At 38.7% G+C, this 21,757-nt stretch overlaps 1 long non-coding RNA gene across 2 annotated transcripts; it reads right to left on the bottom strand.

Moving 5' to 3' along the window:
• Window positions 1–320: 320 nt before the first annotated feature.
• On the bottom strand, window positions 321–20,029 carry LOC125939019 (uncharacterized). Of its 2 annotated transcripts, XR_007462903.1 has the most exons (5): window positions 19,785–20,029; window positions 16,885–16,946; window positions 2,862–3,018; window positions 862–1,035; window positions 321–692 (listed from the first exon to the last, which is right to left on the bottom strand). It is a non-coding gene; the product is annotated as an uncharacterized LOC125939019 (long non-coding RNA). The 2 variants fall into 2 exon arrangements; XR_007462902.1 differs by lacking the exon at window positions 862–1,035 and having other exon boundaries at window positions 19,785–20,024.
• Between the last annotated feature and the right edge of the window lie 1,728 nt (window positions 20,030–21,757).

Genomic DNA, 21,757 nt, shown 5'->3' with positions numbered 1-21,757 from the left:
GTACCCCTTCTTCACTCACAAACTCGGCCTATAAGACGCACTCACTCTAATTCCATATCACTCAGCACTCACTGTGCCAACCCACTTAACCTCTCTTAATTCTTATTTAATAATGTCTTAGAGGGAGTCCAAGATTCAGAGAAGTCTGTGAATTGTCCCCTCAGTTATGTTTTTCCTGGGTGATTGTTTTCATGCCAGGTCTCAAAAACCCAACTTGAACTGATGTATGCACAGAAAGCTAAGCCACTGGCTTGTCCAACTGGTACATTACAGAGTGTGTTCCTGGAAATATAATTGGATCCAGGTGCTCAAACCATGTCTCCAGCATCAATTTCTCTTTAATTCTTGATTTTGGGCTTTTTGTGTATTAGTTTTGATATATGTCAAGCTTTTTCGAGTTGGTAGCAAGATAGCCACTAGCAGCATTAGACACATGTCCTATCAGCCTGACAACCCTGGTGGAGAGATACATCTCTTTGATAAATGTTGCAGTAGGAGTCCTGGGCCTGATGCTCATTAGCAGACTTGAACTGTGGACGCCCCGATTTCTAAAGGATGATATACTATCCTGTACTTGGCTCTCCTAATCTACCCATTCCTGGAGCCAGAAGATGGCACATCCCCACACAGATTGGATGGGCAGAGGATGGAATCCTGATGGTCTCTTTGGGGGAAAATGGAGGAGCATTTTTCTGAAAAACAAAAAAAAAATGAATGTTGGGGAAGTCAAAACAGCAGATGGTAGATTAGCCTGGCTAATCTGTAGTAACAAATAATCTCCAAATCACAGGAGAAACCCAACAGAAGCCCACCCCTTCTCCTGCCACCACATAATACGAATCTGTGGGAAGCTCTGCTCACCATGGTCACCCAGAGTCCAGGATGGTCTAGTATGCATGGCAGCACTTGCCTTCGCAACTCCCAAAGAGGAAGAGGGGGTGCTGGAGTGCCTCACATGGGCAATGAAATGCTTCTCTTGGAGGTGATACATGTCACTTTTGTTGGAAGGACCAGGAATTGCAATCTAACCCAGTGCTTGGAAAGAGGAGAACCAGAATATTCAGGAGAAGCTGCAATAATGGCCACTGTCCACTTATTAATAAAACAATAATGTCCGTTAACAGGAAAGGACTCTGGACACTATGGACAACTTTCTGCAATGTTCATACAAGACTTACATCCTATTGACAAATCCGAGTCAACCCCTACAGCCAGAGACCCAACTCAGAGGGAATTAAAACATCTCAGCAGCCAGAATTCTCATCCTTTCTTCCTTGAATCTGCAGGCTCCTGTGTCCTTATGAGGATTCTTAATGCTTTGTCATATCTGAATTTTCTCCTCATTCCAAAAGAGAAAAGAAACTTTGGAGACTGATGAGGTTTAAGATTTTACTTGCAATGCCTCCATTTGGAAGGGCCCTGGGTCCCACTTAGCTCTATTAGCTTTGGCATCTGGTCAGCAGCAAAGATGAAAGTCAGTGGTTCCGGGGCATTTGAGTAACTTGGTACGTTTAATGAGAAAAGTACTTTGTATATTCTAGTCTAAGTGAAAGTTAACACTTCAGTTTTATTTCAAATTTGGCAATAGGTTTTGATTACTTGAAATATGACAAAACTAATGTAAAGAGGAGACTAAGTTCTTAAAAATTCTCTTTTTAAATATATCTTTCCACGTTCTTGCTTAGTGTGCGGCCTATACACTGTTACATGCATAACCATAGCAGCTTACCCCACCTACTCTGCAGCCGTTTTTACAGACACCCTTAAGCAGGCATCATTATTAGTGCCTAGAAAATTCTCCCAGTGCTCAGGACTGGCTGCGTGCTATGTTTACAAGCTGAAAAAAGTTATACAAGCAGGATTCACTCAGGGAGGGTTGTCATCCATAGGACACTGTACAACTAATTTGATTTTTCTATAGAAAGACTTGTGTAGCCTCACAATTCCTATCTTACATATGATATCTACATACAATATTTTATTTCCATATTTAAAAATTTTAAGAAACTCTTTTATGATGGTGGCAAAATTCAGGTGTTTTTCTTTAGGAAGGATCTATCAGCAATATTTGGTAAGCCATATGGAAAAGTCTTCCAGGATCTTGGTGGCTTTTTGGAAGACGAATGGAGCTAGAAATGTCTGTTTTGCACTAGTCATCAGAGCAGAAAACAATGAAGATGGATGCTAAGTATGAATCTTTCATAAACTGAGAGCTGCCCATATTGGCCCAGGTAAGATACTACTAAAAATTAGTGAGGTCACTGTTTCAGACTGAATTAAGATTTTTGTTATTCTCCCGATGCAAATATGTAACTTTTGCTTTCTTCACAAGGAAAAGACAATCTTCTTGGCTCCAACTGGACAGAATTTTAGTTAATGAGATATAAGTGGATCATCAACGTAGGGGTCCAGTTTCTGTTAACAGGTGGATGGCAGGTAGAGGCACAGAAAGGGGCTGCAAAAATGCATTTGGGGTTTTAATCAAACCCACAGCGTATGATAATGTTCTGAGTGACTAATGAGTCCATAACAATGTCAGGATCTCATCTGCTGTAACATGACAAAAGACAGGAAATGGTGTGCATTTGTGAACATGTCGCAGGCTCTCACAGACCACAGACCTGATGGGAGACTGTTCATTAGATAAGAATGTTGCAATTTATTGACTAGTTACGACATGAAAGGTGCTGCCTAAGTACTTAAGACAGAGTTATACCATGGAGCCCTCACCATGTTTTCTGAGGAATTACCCCAGTGTCACCCCTTCCTACTGTGTCACTGGAAGAGTTACTTCACCACTTCTGCCTTAGTTTTTGTGCATACAGATGGCCTAGAACAGAGTCAGACGTTGATTCATTTACCTGTGTGCCGATGTTCCAGGCACCCAGGATGCCGCAGATCCCTATCTTCTTTTGAGTTCCCATTTGTGATGGCTCATTTTACATGCCAGATTGATCAAGCTAAGGGAGGCCCAGATATCTAGTAAAACATTATTTCAAAGTGTCTGTGAGGGTGTTTCTGGAAAAGAAAGATTATAAGTACAAGTAAGAAAAGTTGGAAGCACAAAAGCAGTAAAATTAAGTGTATCTATAAAAATCAATCAAGGGATTCACAAAATAAAGGGAAGTAAAGTATGACATCATAAAGCTAAAACGTGGGGAGGAGAGAAGTAAAGAGTGGACTCAAACTGCATAACTAATATGCAGAAGATGTTATATACAAACCTAATGTAATCACAAAACAAAAACCAGTTATAGATATGCAAAAAATAAAGAGAAAAGAATCCAAATATATCACTAAAGAAAGCCAGCAAACCATGAGAAAAGAGAGCAAGAGAAGAACAGACAACTACAAAAACAACCATAAAACAAATAACAGAATAGCAGTAAGTGCACACCTATCAAAAATTACTTTGAATGTAAACAGACTAAACACTCCAATAAAAAGACATAGGGTGGGGCGCCTGGGTAGCTCAGTCGGTTAAGCATCCTACTCCGACTCAGGTCACGATCTTGCAGTTGGTGAGTTCGGGCCCCACGTCGGGCTCTGTGCTGACAGCTCAGAGCCTGGAGCCTGCTTCGGATTCTGTGTCTCATTCTCTCTCTGCCCCTTCCCCGCTTGTGCTCTGTCTCTGTCTCTCAAAAATAAATAAATGTAAAAAAAAAAAAAAGACATACGGTAAGAGAATGGATAAAAAACTAGACCCATCTATATACTGCCTACCAGAGATTCATTTCAGACAAAGACACATGCGATTGAAAGTGAAGGGATGGAAAAGCATTTATCATGCAAATGGAAGTGAAAACAAAGCCAGAGAAAAAATATTTATGTCAGACAAAATAGACTTGAAAACAAAGACTGTAATAAGAGACAAAGAAATATACTACGTAATGAAAAAGGGAACAATCCATCAAGAAGATATAACAATTGTAAATATTTACAGATTCAACATGGAAGCACTCAAATACATAAAGTAGATAATAACAAACATAAAGGAAGCAATCAATAGTAATATCATAATAGTAGGGGACTTTAACACCTCACTTAAAATAATGGATACATCATCCAAATAGAAAATCAACAAGGAAATAGTGGCTTTGAATGACACATTGGACCAGATGGATCTAACAGATATTTTCAGAGAATTCCATCCTAAAACAGCAAAATACACATTATTTTCAATTGCATATGGAACATTCTCAGAATAGATCACAAATTAGGATGCAAAACAAGCCTCAACAATTTAAAAAACATTGAAGTCAAATGTGTATCTTTTCAGACCACAATGTTATGAAAATATAAATCGATCACAAGAAGAAATCTAGAAAGAACATAAATACATAGAGGTTAAATAACACGCTAATAGACAATGAATGCATAAACCATTAAATTGAAGAAGAAATCCAAAATTACATGTAGACAAATGAAAATGAAAACACAATGGCCCCAAAATTTTGGGATGCAGCAAAAGCTGTTCTGAGAAGGAAGTTTATAGCAATACAGGTCTACCTCAAGAGTCAAGAAAAATCTTAAATAAACTACCTAACCTTATGCCTAAAGGGGCTAGAAAAAAAGGAACAAACAAAACCTAAAACTAGTAGGAGGAAGGAAATAATTAACATTAGACAGAAATAAATGAAATAGAAACTAAAAAACAACAAGACAGATCAATGAAACCAGGAACCAGTGCTTTGAAAAGATCAACAAAATTGATAAACTTTTAGCCAGACTCATCAAAAAGAGAGAGAGAGAAGGAGAGAGCACTGAAATTGAAAAAAACAAAACAAAGAAAACCAAAAAAAAAAAAACCCAGAAATGGAAGAGGAGAAATAACAATCAATGCCACAGAAATACAAAGGATTATAAGAGAATATTATGAAAAATTATGTGCCCACAAATTGGACAATGTAGAAGAAATGGATAAATTCCCAGAGACATATAACTTCCCAAAAATAAATCAGGAAGAAATCGGAAATTTGAACAGACCAATTACCAGCAAGGACATTGAATTAGTAATCAAAAGACTCCCAACAAACAAAAGTCTAGGACCAGCTGTCCTCACAGGTGAATTCTACCAAACATTTCCAGAAGAGATAATACCTATTCCTCTCAAATTATTCCAAAAAATAGACGAGGAAGAAAACCTTCCAAATTCATTGTATGAGGCTAGTGTTCCCCTGATACCAAAACCAGACACTTAGAGAGAGAGAGAGAGATAGAGAGAGAGAGAGAGAGAGACTATAGGCCAATATGAACATAGATGCAAATTTATTAGCAAAATATTAGCAACAAATATTAGCAAACTGAATCCAATAATACATTTAAAAAAGCCAGTCACCATGATTAAGTGTGATTTATTCCTGAGATGCAAGGGTGATTCAGTATTTGCAAATCCTTCCGTGTGATACATCACATCAACAAGAGAAAGGATAAAAAAAAAATGATCATTTCAATAGATGCAGAAAAAGCATTTGACAAAGTATAACATTCATTCATGATAAAAACCCTCAACAAAGTTTGTGTAGAAGAACATACCTCAATGTAATAAAGGCCGTATGTGGAAAAAACCACAGCTGGGGGTGCCTGATGGTTCAGTCGGTTAAGCCCCCAATTGTTGATTTTAGTTCAGGTCATGATCTCACAGTTCATGAGGTGGAGCCCCACATCAGGCTCTGTGCTGATAGCACAGAGCCTGTTTGGGATTCTCTGTCTCCCTCTCTCTCTGCCCCTCCCCAGCTTGTGTGCTCTATCTCTCTCAAAATTCATATGTAAACTTAAAAAAAGAAAAGAAAACAGTCTCATTTATAACTGCACCAAAACCAACAAAATATCTAGGAATAAATGTAACCAAGGAGGTGAAAGACCTGTACTCTGAAAACCATAAAACATTGATCAAAGAAATTGAAGATGACACAAACAAATGGAAAGATATCCCATGCTCATGGATTGGGAGAATAAATATTGTTAAAACATCTATACTACCCAAAGCAGTTTACACATTTAATGGAATCCCTACCAAAATACCAACAGTATTTATCACAGAACTAGAACAAAACAATCCTAAAATTTATATGGAATCATAAAAGACCCCGAATTGCCAAAATCGTCTTGAAAAAGAATAAAACTGAAGGTATCACAATTCCAGATTTCAAGATATATTAGAAACCTGTAGTAACAAAAGATGTAGTACTGGAACAAAAATAGAAACATGGATCAATAGAACAGAACATAGAGTCCAGAAATAAACCCATGATTATATGGTAAATTAATTTCAACAAAGGAAGCAAGAATGTGCAATAGGAAAAAAAAAAAAACAATCTCTTCAAAAATGGTTTTAGGAAAACTGGACAGCTACATGCAAAAGAATGAAACTGGACCATTTTCGTATACCATACACAAAAATGAACTAAAAATGGATTAAGGACCTAAATGTGAGATCTGAAACTGTAAGAATCTCAGAAGAGGGCATAGGCAGTGTCTAACATTGGTCATAGCAACATCTTTGTAGATATGTCTCCTGAGGCAGGGGAAATAAAAGGAAAAGCAAACTATTGGGATTACATAAAAATAAAAAAGCTTCTGCCCAACAAAGGAAACAATCAACAAAACCAAAAGACAACCTACTGAATGGGAGAAGATATTTGCAAATGACATATCCAATAAAAGGTAGTATCCAAAATATATAAAGAATTTCTACAACTCAACACCAGAAAATAATCCAAATAAAAAATGGGTAGAAGACATGAACAGACATTTTCCAAAGAAGACATACAGATGCTAACAGACACATGAAAAGATGCTCAATAACATTCATCATCAGGGAAACACAAATCAAAACCAAAACCTCACATCTGTCAGAATGGCTAAAATCAAAACCACAAGAAACAAATGTTGGCAAAGATGTCGCAAAAAAGGAAACTTCGTGCACTGTTGGTGGGAATACAAACTGGTGTGGCCACTATGGAAAACAGTATGGAGTTTCCTGAAAAAATTAAAGGTAGACTTACCCTATGATCTAGTAATTCTACTGCTGAGTTTTCACCTGAAGAATACAAAAACACTAATTTGAAAAGATATATGCATCCCTATCTTTTACTGAAACATTATTTACAGTAGCCAAATCATGGAAACAGCCCGTGTCCATCAATAGATGAATGGATAAAGAAGAAATGGTATATGTATATATATATATATATATATATATATATATATCAGAATATTATATATATGTGTATATATATATATATATAATGGGATATTACTCATCCATAAAAAAGAATGAAATCATGCCATTTACAACAACATAGATGGATCTAGAGGCATTATCCTAAGTGAATTAGTCAGTCAGAGAAAGACAAATACCATGATTTCACTCAACTGTGGAGTTTAAGAAACAAAACGAATGAAGGGGAAAAAAAGAGACAAACCAAAAAACAGACTCTTAACTCTAGAGAACACACTGATAGTACCAGAGGGGAGGTGGGTAGGGTAAGGGAAATAGGTGAAGGAGGTCAAGAGTACACTTATGCTGATGTGCACTGAATAATGTATAGATTTGTTGAAATGCTATATTGTGTACCTGAAATTAATATAACACGGTATGTTAATTAAACTGGAAGTAAAAAAAAAATAAAAAGCAGCTTTTGTTTTAGTTTTCCATGCTATCTGTTGTTTTCAACTTCACTGTCCTGCTCTTATTTTTATTATTTTATTTCTTCTTCTTGCTTCAGATTTAATTTATTCTTCTAGTTCTAACATCTTAAAATAAAGGCTTAATTCAATGACTTGAGAAGTCTCTCCTTCTTAATATGGATATTTTAATGCTATCAATTTCTCCGTAAGATGCTTTACCTGCATCTGAAAATTTTGTTATGTTGTGTTTTCATTTTTAATTCATAATATTTTTCAATTTTACTTTCTGACTTTCTTTTTGATGTAGGGGTTATTTAGGAGTATGTGGTTTAAATCCTGAATATTTCCTTGAAAAGTGTAATTACACTATGCTATACAAGCCTCACACTATGGAGAATGGGTGAACCTATCTCCCTGCTTCCCTTCACCCATGTTTCCTGTGTTCTGTGTCTTCTCCACATAGCACCAAGAATAATCCCTTTATAACATTAGCCAGATGCTGTCACATCTTTGCTCCCTGGCTTCCCATTTCACTCAGGAGTGGCAATAATTACTCAATAGCCTACAAGTTCTCCAGGGCACGTCGGGAGCTGAGCTGAGTGGAGGGAGCTGAGCTGAGAGGTGCTCAAATAGCTGATTAAGAGGACAAACCAAAACTAAAGCAACAGGCAAGACCTTAATCACTTTCTGCAATGGTATAAATAATGCTCTAAACAGGAGGAAGTGCTGGCTCTCTCCCGTTCCGTTTTTCCTCATGGAATGGCATGGATCAGCAAAGGTGGATCAGCAAAGATGTGGGATCTCCTCACTGCCCCAGGAGCCTAAAACAAAAAGTTCCTGCCATTTTATGGACCTGGGAGCTAAGGGGAGGCCTGGGAGTGGAAAAGTACTGAGTACTGACTCAGAGTGAAGAAGTATCTCCAAGGCTCCTCTCTCCTCTGATAAAGTGGTCTTGGCAGAGGTGCTTGAGGAAGGTCTGGATAAAGAGACCTCTGAATTGAGATGCCCAGGCTAGGAATGCAGATATGCATAAGAGCATGGCCTGAGTCCTTGACTACAGGTCTCCTCCGAGGCTGTGATGCATTGGCTTTGCACAAGTCTGGTGTGGGAAGGGCAGCTTTTCCCCAGGCCTGCCAGGTAAAGACTTTGCAATTGCTTATGGTCCTGCCTGAATGCACCTTCTCCAATCTGTGTCTCAGACCAGGTCCTCCCCTAACACCCAGGGAGCAAGAACAGATGGGCGCATACCATGTGTCTAAATTTGAAGCTACAAATCACAACAACCAATTCTAAACAAAATCTATTCTATTCTCCTACCTTGACAGATATACCGTCATACTTAAAAATAACATATAAAAATTAATAAGATAAACATAAAACATCAACATACATAAATAGAAACAATGCATAAGTTATGGTTTTTATGTGACTGAAAATCTGAAAAATACCAAAGAAGATTGTATTTCATTATTATTGGGATGTTTCAGTGTTGTCGGGCTGGAGATGAAATAAAGACTTTCACAAATTATTTTATATTTATCCATAATGTTTATTTTCTTTGTCTCTATTTCAGTAAAATTATTATGACAAATTTTATGTTATTTATGTTATATTGACAATAATTATTTAAGCATTAAAAATTAAAATTTAGGGGTCACCTGGGTAGCTCAGTTGATTAGGGGGACAACTCTTGATTTCTGCTCAGGTCATGGTCTTGTGGTTCATGAGTTTGAGCCCCAGGTCGGGCTCCATGCTGACAGCTCAGGGTCTGCTTGGGATTCTCTCTCCCTCTCTCTCTGCCCCACCCCATTCACTCTCTCTCTCTGTCTCTCAAAAAAAAAATCAACTTTAAAAACTAAAATTTAGTTATAATCAAAGTATTCAAAAATTTAAGATATTTTCATCAAATATAATAAATTAAATGTAAATAATTAAAATTGAAATTGTCTTTATATTTTAAGCAGTAATTTTTCTCTTAAATTATTCTATTATCTATTGAAATTATAAGGCAAAATATACAACATGATTATTAATATCACAATTTTATTTTTTTTTAATTTTTTTTAACGTTTATTTATTTTTGAGACAGAGAGAGACAGAGCATGAATGGGGGAGGGGCAGAGAGAGAAGGAGACACAGAATCGGAAACAGGCTCCAGGCTCTGAGCCATCAGCCCAGAGCCTGACGCGGGGCTCGAACTCACGGACCGCGAGATCGTGACGTGAGCCGAAGTCGGACGCTTAACCGACTGAGCCACCCAGGCGCCCCTAATATCACAATTTTAAATAAATATCAATTGAGTATAGCCAAAATGTTTGGAGATTTTAATTCAAATATTCATCTTAAATATTTTAATAGAAATTTATGATTTTGTAACTGAAGACTGAACATCTTGTTGTCACTGGAAAGAATTGGTACAGTGCTTCAGGCATGTTTTGTGTACACATGCAAACTGAAGAGTCAGATGAATCGTTTACTATGGCAGAATACCCTTCAACCTCCATGTGTAACTGTTGGAAACACCATACTCATCTATGAGAACCCCAGATCAAGAATTAGAACATGAAGAGAAGAAAGAAAAGTAGATATTTGATACCACTGGAAAAGAAAGACATCTGTTCTGCAAGAATCTAGTGCATTCGCACTAAGGATTTGATCATTTTAATCACTTTGTCATACCCCTTACCAACATGCTTCTGCTGCCCAGCCCTCTCTGCACTTGATGGTGGCCAAAGTTCAGTCCACCAACAGTGGAGCTTTGGAAAACAGTTGCCTGATGTTTCAAAAACATACAGCAAGAGCTTTGGAGAGGCATTGCCCTGGGGTCTGAACAGTGCTGGCTCTAACAGCAGATGTTTGGGGCTATGGGTAGCACTGTGCCAGCTCTGTGCACCAGATTCTCAATGACTCAGTCACCTGTGCATGGTTTCAATAGATTTATTTTTTGTGGGTGTTTGTGCTGTGTGGGGCCTTCTAAAGCATGGGCCTTGGCAGGTCAGTCCTGCCTTGCACTGGCTGATCCCTTTTCTGGAACAATCTTCCAGATATCTGCAAAGCTCTTTTGAGGCCTTGCTCAGATGGCTCTTCTCAGTGAGGCTTATCTCTACTACCCTATCTAAAATTATCATCTCCACCTCTACATTCACCCAGGTACTTCATATGCCCCTTATCTTGCTCTTTTTCTTTTTGTTCACCACACCTACCATCTTGTAACACACTATGTTTATTATTTACTTTCAGTCTGTACCCACCGGAAGAGTGTTTATTCAGGGTTCTCCAGGAAAACAGAACCAGTAGGAAATGGGTGGATGATAGATAGATGGATGGATGGACAGACGGATATTAGATTTATTATAAAAATTGGCTCATAAGATTATGGAGGCCAATTAGTTCCATGATCTGTCATCTGATGGCTGGAAAACCAAGAAAGCCAGAGTCCAAATGCCCAAGAACCAGGAGTGTCGATGTCTGAGGACAGGAGTGGCTCAAGTAAAGAGCAAGTTTGCTCTTCCTTTACCCTTTTGTTATATTCAGGCCCTCGATGGATTGGGATGATTCCCACTTGCATTGTGAGGGTCATCTGCTTCACTCAGTGTACCCAACCAAATGCTAGTCTCTTCCACTCAAAAAGTCACCTTTAATATGTCTTGTAGAGCTGTTCTAGTGGTGATGAGTTCCTTTACCTTTTATTTGTCTAAGAAAGTTTTTATCTCCCCTTCTATTCTGAATGATAGCCTTGCTGGATAGAGTATTCTTGCTTGCAGACTTTTTTCTTTCAGCACTTTGAATATATCATGCCACTCTCTTCTGGCCTAGAAAGTTTCTGCTAAAAATCAGCTGATAGCCTTATGGGGTTTCCCTTGCAGGTAACTGTTTTCTTTTCTATTGTTGCTTTTAAAATTCTCTTTCTAACCACATTTTGCCATTTTAATTACTATGTGTCTTGGTGTGGACCTCTTGGGTTGATTTTGTTGGTGGGGGGTTCTCTGTGCCCCCTAGATTTGGATTTCTGTTTCCTTCCCAAGGTTAGGGAAGTTTACAGCTATTATTTCTTCAAATACATTTTCTACCCCCTTTTCTCTCTCTTCTCCTTCTGGGATCCCTATAATGTGAGTGTTATTATGCTTGATGAAGCCTCTGAGTTCCCTTACTATTTTAATTTTTTATTTTTCTTTTTGCTCTCCCCTGTTCAGCTTGATTGCTTTCCATTACTCTTTCCTACAGGTGGCTGATGTGTTCCTCTGTTTCCCCTAGTCTACTATTTATTCCATCTTGTGTATTTTTAATTTCAGTTATTGAGTTCTTCATCTCTGATTGGTTCTTTTTTATGTTTTCTCTCTCTTTATTGAGGGTCTTATTGGGGTCCTCCATTCTTTTCTCCAGTCCAGTGAGTATCTTTATGACCATTACTTTAAATTATCTATCAGGCATATTACTTATCTATGTTTCATTTATGTCTCTTGCTGTGATTTTGTCCTGTTCTTTCATTTGGGGCATATTCCTCTCTCCTCATTTTGTGTAACTCTCTGTGTCTGTTTCTATGTGTTAGGAAAGTCAGCCATATCTCTTGTTCTAGAAAGTAGTGACCTTATGAAGAAGAGGTCCTGTAGTGCCATGCAGTGCAATGTCTCCTGTTTACCAGAGCTTAGTGCTTGAGGGGTGTCTCTTATGTATGTTGCATGTGCCCTATTGTTGTGGCTGAAACTCTTTTGTCTTTAGACCAGTCATCTGCAATAGTTTTCTTTGCTTGTGACCAAGGTTTGGTCCCTGTGTTGGTAGCTGGCCGGTCTGGGGCCAACTTGGACTTGATTTGAGTCAGACCAGGCATTTGTCAGAACTGTGGTAGCACCAAACTGTAGGGTGCTCTTCCTATGTTGTCCCCTGAGAAGCTTTTGTTGGTAGGTATAGCTTGCACTCAGACCAGATGTCTCCCAGCAGCCCACTACCAGGGCCACAGTCAAACTGATGTGTATGATTTTCTTTCATTCTCCCCTTGGCAGGAGTACTTTGGGGTGGTGCTGACTCCTGTTGGAGCTGCTGCCACACTGCCATGCTGTGGGACCAATTTGGATAGACTCCTGTCAAGGGCATGTTGGAGGAGGCAGGACCACAGAAGAGTGTGGGGACAGGGTGTATTGTTAACAAGCGAGGTGTAGTGTTGGCACTGTGCTGTTTTCTGCAGGTGTCCTAGGCTGGGGGGTGGGGGAGGAAAATGGCGCTTTCCAGCTCTTTTTTTCTTGGAGAAGTCTCCCAAATATCCATGCCCCTCCAGCACATACTCTGAGATTGGTAAAGAAATCTCCCTCCTGTTTACCCCAGGGGTTTTTCTGCTGTTTATATGCTGCATCTCCACAGGCTGTTTGTTGTGCTGTTTCTTTAAGGAAGGGAACTCAGTTTCCTATCTTCCTCAGCCTCTCCTAGAGCTGAGCCTGCTGATTTTTTAAAGTTCTAGGTGTTAAGCCCCAATAATTATAAGAACTTGTGAAGTTAGGCCCCTCTGGTTTCCAAAGCCAATTGTTATGGGGAGACATCTTTCCAATTTAGGTCTGTTGTGTTTAGGGTGCCTGGTGTGGGGTCTGCTCCTCTCCCCTCTCCATACTGGTGGCATCTCTCCCTCCCTCCCACAAACAGTCCTGTGGGTCCTTTTAGCTCTCTACTGTGTCTCTGACCTTCCTACATTAGCTATGGAGAGTGTGTTCTGCCAATCTTCTGGTCATTTTCTTGGTTATTTACACAGATGTGGGTATTTTATAGGTGTATCCTTGGGATTAGTGAGCCTTGGATTTTCCTATTCTACTATTTTCCCTGGAAATCTCCAAAAGCTGTTCCTTTTAAAAGATCAATCAAATTGATAAAGATCTAAACAGACTAACCAAGAGAAAGAGAAGAGAAAATTACTCATGTTAGAGGGGGCACCTGGATGGCTCAGTCTGTTGAGGATCTGACTCGTGGTTTCAGCTCTGGTCATGATCCCAGGGTCATGGTATTGAGCCCAGCGTTGGGCTCTCCACTGAACACGGAGTCTGCTTAAGATTCTCTCTCTCTCTCTCTCTCTCCCTCTCTCTCTCTCTCTCTCTCTCTTTTTCTCTCTCTCTGTCTCTCTCCCCTGCTTGCTCTCTCTCTGTCTCTCTAAAAAAAAATTAAAAGTAATTAAAAAAAAAAAGAAATGAAGGAGAGGGCATCACTACAGACCATATAGATATTAAACCAATACTAAGAGAATGCCATGAAAACTTTATGCCATAAATTTCACAACTTAGATAAAATGAATAAAGTTTTTGCAAGACACAAACTATAAAATTTTATGTAAAAAAGAAACAGCTTAGGGGTTCCTGAGTGCCTCAGTTGGTTAAGTGTCCAGCTTTTGATTTTGGTTCCGGTCATGATCTTGAGGTTCATGGGATCGAGTCACGCATCAGGCTCTGCGATGACAACATGGAGCCTGGTTGGGATTCTCTCTCTCCCTCTCTCTTCCTCTCCCCTCCTCTCTCTCTCTCTCTCTCTCTCAAAGTAAATAAAAAAAAGAAACAGATTGAACTTAATAGTTCCATACTTATTAAAGAAATTGAATATGTAGTTAAAAATCTTCCAACAAAGAAAACTCCAGATCCAAATGGCTTCACTGGAGAATTTTACTAAACATTTAAGGAAGAAATAATAACAATTTTGTGTAAGTCCTTAAAGAAATTAGAAAAAAATACAACATTTTGAACTTATTTTGTGAGGCCAGAATTACCCTGATACCAAAAGAATACTAGAGTTCATTATCTCTCACAAACATAGATGCAAGAAACTTTAACAAAAATACTATCAAACTGAAATTAATACTATGTAATAGTAGTAGTAATAATAATAATAATAATGCAATACTGGTTATGTATTTGAAAATATAATAATATACTTCACCATATCAAAAGACCAAATAGTAGAAACTGTTGAGCTATCTGAGATGCAGAAAAGCTTTTGAAAAAATCAATATTAATTCATGATAATAACACAAAGGATACTAGGAATGGAAGGGAGTATCTGTAAGAGAAAGGGAATCTACAATGTTAGCTTACAGCTAGCATCATAGTGGTGAAATACTAAACACTTTCCTCATAAAATCAGGAAGAAGGCAAAGATTTTTTTTTCACCATTCCTATTCAGCATCATACGGGATATCCTAGCTAGAGTGATAGGCAAGAAAAAGAAATAAAATGCATACAGATTGAAAAGGAAGAAATAAACCTGTCTCTATTCACAGAAAATATGGTTGTTTATGTAGAAAGTCTTATTATGCCAACAAAAAAATCTCATAAACTAATAAGTGAGTTTAGCAAGGTTGAAGACACAAGATCAACATACAAAGTGAGTTGTAATTCTAATATTAGCAATAAACAATTGGAAATTTAAAAAGTTTTAAAGTAAAGCAAAAAATAAAATCCAAACAAAATGTGAAATATATAAGGATAAGTCCAACAAAATATATGCAGGATTTATATCCTGGAAACTAAAAACGTTGATGAAAACAACAAACAAGGTCTAAATAAATCAAAAGAAATACCAAATTCATGGATTGGGAGACTCATTACTGTCAGGTTGTACATTCTTTTCAAAACTATCTTAGACTCAGTGCAATGTCAACCAAAATCTCACAAGGATTTTTTTTTTTTTTGTAGAAATTGGCAAGCTGATTCCAAAAAGTATATGGAAAGGCAAGTTAGCCAAAATAATTTTGCAAAAGAACAAAGTTGTATAACTCATATTATCTTATTTCAAGACTTTTTCTAAAGCTACAAATTTTTAAAAAAATTTTTTTTCAACGTTTTTTATTTTTATTTTTGGGACAGAGAGAGACAGAGCATGAACGGGGGAGGGGCAGAGAGAGAGAGGGAGACACAGAACCGGAAACAGGCTCCAGGCTCCGAGCCATCAGCCCAGAGCCTGACGCGGGGCTCGAACTCACGGACCGCGAGATCGTGACCTGGCTGAAGTCGGATGCTTAACTGACTGCGCCACCCAGCGCCCCTACAAATTTTTTTTTAAGAGACCATGGTATTGGCGTAAAGGTAGACCAAAATATCAGTGACATAGAAGAACATAGAGTCCATAAATAGACCCACACTTTATGGGTCATTTGATTTTCAACAAAGGCACAAAAGCAATTGAATAAAGAAATTCTAGTCTTTCAACAAATAGTGCTGGAGTATCACTGAATGTGATGCAGAAAAAAGAACCTCAACTTATATATCTTGTATCTTACATAAAAATGAACCCAAAATGGATTATCATAGACCTGAGAGTTAGAGCTAAAATTATAAAGCTCCTAGAAGAAATTATAAAACTTCGAGGAGAAAATATTTATAATTTCTTGTATATTTTCCTGAAGCCATAATCCATGAAAGAAAAAAACTGTTGCATTAGGCTTCAGCAAGATTAAAAACTTCTGCTTTATAGAATACACAATTAAGAGAATTAAAAAGTGAAATCACACACTGGAAGAAAATATATGCTAATCATATGTTTGACAAAAGACAAAAGACAAAAGTCTGTTTTCAGACTATATAAAACACTTTCGTAACTCAATAATAAGAAAACAAACAAACCAACTAAAAGAAATGGGCAAAATATTTTAAAAGACATTTCACCAAAGATATGAGGATGGTAAATGAGCACATGCAAAGATGCTCAACATCATTAGACATTAAGAAATGGAGGGGCCCCTGGGTGGCGCAGTCGGTTAAGCGTCCGACTTCAGCCAGGTCACGATCTCGCGGTCCGTGAGTTCGAGCCCCGCGTCAGGCTCTGGGCTGATGGCTCGGAGCCTGGAGCCTGTTTCCGATTCTGTGTCTCCCTCTCTCTCTGCCCCTCCCCCGTTCATGCTCTGTCTCTCTCTGTCCCCCCCCCCAAAAAAAACAAAAACAAAAAAACGTTGAAAAAAGAAAAGAAATGCAAATGAAAACCACAATGAGATATTACTCCACACGTGTTAGAATAGCTAAAAGTTTAAAGCTAAATTGACAAATCCAAGTGCTGACAAGGATGTGGAGAAACTGAAAGTCTCATACATTGCTGGTAAGAATGTAGATGGTACTGCCACTTTGGGAAACAGTTTGACAATTGCTTACAAAGTTAAACATGCACATAATTACCACATTACTAAGGAATCTTCTCCTACAGAAATAAAAACTTATGTTCACACAAAATCCTGTATATGAAGGTTTATAGTGGTTTTTTTTCATAATCACCCCCAAATTAGAAAATACTCACATGTCCATCACCTGGTAAATGCATAACCAAACAATGACACTTTTATATAGTGGAACAGCAACCTACCAAATCAGAGAAAATATTTGTAAATCATATATCTTATAAGGGGTTAGTAAAATATATAAGGAAACTCATAGGGGTGCCTGGGTGGCATCCGACTTCAGCTCAGGTCATGATCTCATGGCTCATGAGTTCAAGCCCCGCATAGGGCTCTCTGCTGTCAGCAAGGAGCCTGCTTTGGATCCTCTGTTCTGCCCACCCTCACATCTCCCCTGCTCATGCTCTTTCTATCAAAAATAAATAAACAGGGGCGCCTGGGTGGCGCAGTCGGTTAAGCGTCCGACTTCAGCCAGGTCACGATCTCGCGGTCCGTGAGTTCGAGCCCCGCGTCAGGCTCTGGGCTGATGGCTCGGAGCCTGGAGCCTGTTTCCGATTCTGTGTCTCCCTCTCTCTCTGCCCCTCCCCCGTTCATGCTCTGTCTCTCTCTGTCCCAAAAATAAATAAAAAACGTTGAAAAAAAAATTAAAAAAAAAAAAATAAATAAACATTAAAAAAAAAATAACTCATACAACTCAAAGAAAAAAAAAACCCTTCCAATCCAATAATTAGCAAATGGACAAAGTATCTGAATAAACATTTCTCTAAATAAGACACACAAATGGCCAAAAGGTACATGAAAATGTGTTCAACATCACTGATCATTAGAGAAATGCAAATCAAACACAATGGGGTACAACCTCATGCCGATTAGAATGGCTAGTATAAAAACGACAAGAAATAACAAGTGTTGGTGAGGATGTGGAGAAAAGGGAACCCTCGTGCACTGTTGGCAGGAATGTAAATTAGTGCATCCACTATGGAAAACAGTATGGAAGTTCCTCAAAGAGTTAAAAATAGAAATACCATAAGTATTAGGACTTCCACTTCTGGGTATTTATCTGAAGAAAATGAAAACACTAATTCGAAAAGATATATGCACCCTTGTGTTTATTGCAGCATGATTTACAATAGTCAAGTTTTGAAAGCAATCTAAGTATCCATCCATAGATGAATGGATAAAAAAGATGTGATGTGCATATACACTGGAATATTACTCAGCCATAATAAAGAATAAACTCCTGCCATTTGTGACAACATAGATGGATCTTGAGGGCATTATGCTAAGTGAAATAAGTCAGACAGCGAAAGACAAATACCGTAACAGTTCACTTATATGTGGAATCTAAACAAAACAAAACAAAACCCAAAAAACCCGAATTCATGGATATACAGAACAGATTGCTGGTGATTACCAGAGGTGGTATTTGGGAATAGGTGAAATCAGTCAAGTGTCAAAAGGTACAAACTTCCCAGTTATAAGATAAATAAGTCCTGGAGATGTAATGTAAAGCATGGTGGCTATAGTTTAAAAAAAGAAGTGAATAAAACCATATGGTACCGACACACAATGGAATGTTATTCGGCCTTACAAAAGAAGGAAATCCTGCTTTTTGTGACAATATGGATGAACCAGGAGGCCATTAGGCCAAGTGAAATAAACCAGACATAGAATACTACATGACACCACTTATATGAGGAATCTAAGAGTCGAACTCATGGAAGCAGAGAGTAGCATGGTGGTTTCCAGAGCCTAGGAGAGGGGGAAATGGAGAGGGATTTGTCAAAGGGTACAAAGTTTCAATTATGAAAATGAATAAGCCCTAGAGATCTACTGTCCAGAATAGTGCCTGCAGCTAATACTACTCATTGTATACTTAAAATGTTGCTGAGAGAGTAGATCTTATGTTAGTGTTCTTATTACACACACAAAATAATAATAAATAAAGAGGGTAGAGGGATCTTCTGAAGGTAATGGATATGTTTAAGGCATAAATTGTGGTGATGGTTTCTTGAATATATACTATCTCCAAACTCACCAAGTTCTATACACTAATTATATGCAGGTTTTTTTGTATGTCAATCATACCTCAAAATGATTTAAAGACCAAAAAAATATATATAATAGTAAAAACAAACCAGGAATGAATCTGTATTTGGAAGGACCCTTGGCACTTGGTAAGGACTTACTGAAATTGGCTGTTATGGATGCATGTATGGATGCATTAATAATATTTACCCTGCATTTGAACATTTTACATCCTGTGTAAAATCGGATACAATCTATTTTACAACTCAATAATTACCAATTAACTCATAAATATGCTGACTATAGATATAACCCTAAATTAATACCAAGAAAATTGGGACTGGTCAACAAGTTTTGTACCTCTCAGACCACCATTTGTTTCTCATTAACTAGAGCATTCCCAGTGGGGAAACAGCATTCTCCAATTCAATATCAAAAACAGAACAGAACCCTGGTCACCAAATAAATATTTCCTATAAAACGAGGCAACCCAAAAATGCTGTCAACGGAATTTAGAGTCTCAAAGCAGCTGTGCTTCACATGGAACAGAACGATCAAGATGACAGCACAGAGATACAAATAAATACACACTATCCATCATTGAGGCACAATTTTCCCAATCTTTTAAAGAAGCCCAGCTTTTCAAGTATTGTTTTAGTGTAGACTGTGAACTCTGAGATGGGCATGGGCTATGTGTATTTGTCATTCATTCATACCCCCTGGCACATCGTGCCGTTGAAAGTTTGTCGAATCAAAAAGGGAGGATCAACACGTTGCTCCTAAACATCACGCGTTGAGGGCACAAGTCAGGCTGCACCCACTCTCCCAGTATTTCCCTAAGTCTGAAGTTGAAGCCCATGAAGTCTTGCTTCAGAATGAAGTATAATGATAGGGACTCTGCACCGCACACGTTCATTTCTGAATGAACCTCAGACTTCCACTAGAGCAGGACTACCTCCCATAGAGAGCTTTCAAGGTCCACCTTTCAACTCACCATCAAATTCCCCTACTTTTTCAAGGCAAATTCATAAATTTCCAAATCTTCCAAGCAGGTGGTAAGGGGATGGGGTTTATTAGGGCCTTGTAGGGTGGGCGGATGGTCTGTATGCCATGCCTGGATAGAGCCAAGTGGGAGAGCACTGAAAACAATATGGCTGGCTCCACGCTGAGGCAGGGACAGAGGGGATGCGACGCTCCTCTGAATATGACATCACAGGAGGTAGCTGGAAAAGTAACCGGAAGTAATGCCAGGGTCACCCTGGACACAGGAAGAGTGGGATGGATGTTTTTCCTTAAATTTGACTAAACCTTTGAGGGCGACAAGCACACCTTCTCTCCCTTTGGCCTCAGCAGCAGCTAGCATGGTGCTGACTATGTAGCAAAGGCTTATAAACAAATCTTTGATAAATTGAATTAAATGAAGACTTGGTGCTGCTGAAGGAAACCCGATTTGTCAATTAAACCAAAAACGGGATGCTGTTCGGTAGAAAACACTGATTTGATTCAAACTATAATTTCCCCCCAATTCTGACCACATATGGGGGGGGGAGGGCTGAGAGTAGAAGGTTAGTTCTCGCCAGGAATCAAAATGAAGAGACATTTACAGTATGAGATGGCAAGTAGGTTTGACCTTGACTGCTGGCACTGTTCAGTGAGACAACTGCCCAAGATAGATGTTGATGGTGACGCTCTAGTCAAATGCAGGTTGATGGAGAAAACCATCTTGACTGATTAGCAGTCTATCATGGTCAGGGAAAGCCGAGTGGTGACCTCTATGCCCATATTGTCACACCTGCCAGGGAGAAGAGCAGGACCTGTGACTCAGTATGTGGCGTTAGCTGCTTATTTCAGCTTTCAGTCTCAGTTTCCTTAACTCTATAATGATTTAGGTGAAATACCCTGTGAAGTCTCTACCAGCTCCAGGAAGAGAACAGAGTTTGAAGTCCATTTCTATTTGAATGAATGCTCTAAAACTTGTCCTCAACTCATTTTTGCTAATGATATCATAATGTGCTAAAAGGAACTAATGATAGTGAAAAATGAGTTATCAATTCCCAGATGTGGTGCATGCTTCTAATTTGGTCTCTCCAGTTATGCTCAGTTCCATCCTTCACCCTGCTTTCTGCTGCAGGGCCAATCTGTTTCAACCTCATCAGCTGGCCTCCTTGTCACCTGGCTTCCAGATGGTTTTGGGTGATGGGGACCTGGCAGGAACTAGGAAGGTGGGGAAGGGAAAATAAGGGAACTTGGCGTGGTCCCTTGAGTGAGGTCATCGTTTTTCTAAAACTGGACTGCTGTATGAGAACCTCCCTCTGGATTCTGCTAAGCACTCCTTCTTCTGGCCATTCAGACTCAAGAGCAGCCACAGCCCACTGATGCAGTATTCCTTGGGGTCCCCACTCGAACCTACATAACCAGTCCATTTCTTCAACCTCCTTGAATGATTCTCATTTGAATGTGACATCTGTTTACTGTTGGGATGCTAATCCACCATTACTGTGCCTTATACAATCAGTAAATAATAAATGTTTGGTTAATTGATGAAATATGTATAAGGTCTATGTCTACTTGGATGGCTGTATCATCTTTGGAAAGGTCTGATTAGTTGTGGAGAGCAAGGATAGAGAATTGTGAACAAACATCCTGGACCAAGCAGCTTGGCTCTTCCCATGTGTCTCTTGCTGTCTAAGCCTCTTTCTTGCTGTCACTATTGAAATCATGGTGGGTTTTACTCTCTGTATATCTGTCTGTTATCTTTCTATCTATCTATGTATCTATGTATCTATGTATCTGCCTGCCTATCTGCCTGTCTATATCTACCTGTCTACTGTCTATCTATCTATCTGTCTTCTATCTATCATCTATCTATCTATCTATCTCTATCATCTCCCTAAAGGGATAATCTGATGGATGCATTTGAGGGTCCCTACAATCACCCTCTAGCTCTAGTATCATTCTTGTCCAGTG

The sequence above is a fragment of the Panthera uncia genome (genome assembly GCF_023721935.1).
Source record: "Panthera uncia isolate 11264 chromosome B2 unlocalized genomic scaffold, Puncia_PCG_1.0 HiC_scaffold_24, whole genome shotgun sequence".
Lineage (NCBI taxonomy): Eukaryota > Metazoa > Chordata > Mammalia > Carnivora > Felidae > Panthera > Panthera uncia.
This window is presented reverse-complemented; position numbering and strand designations above follow the sequence as displayed.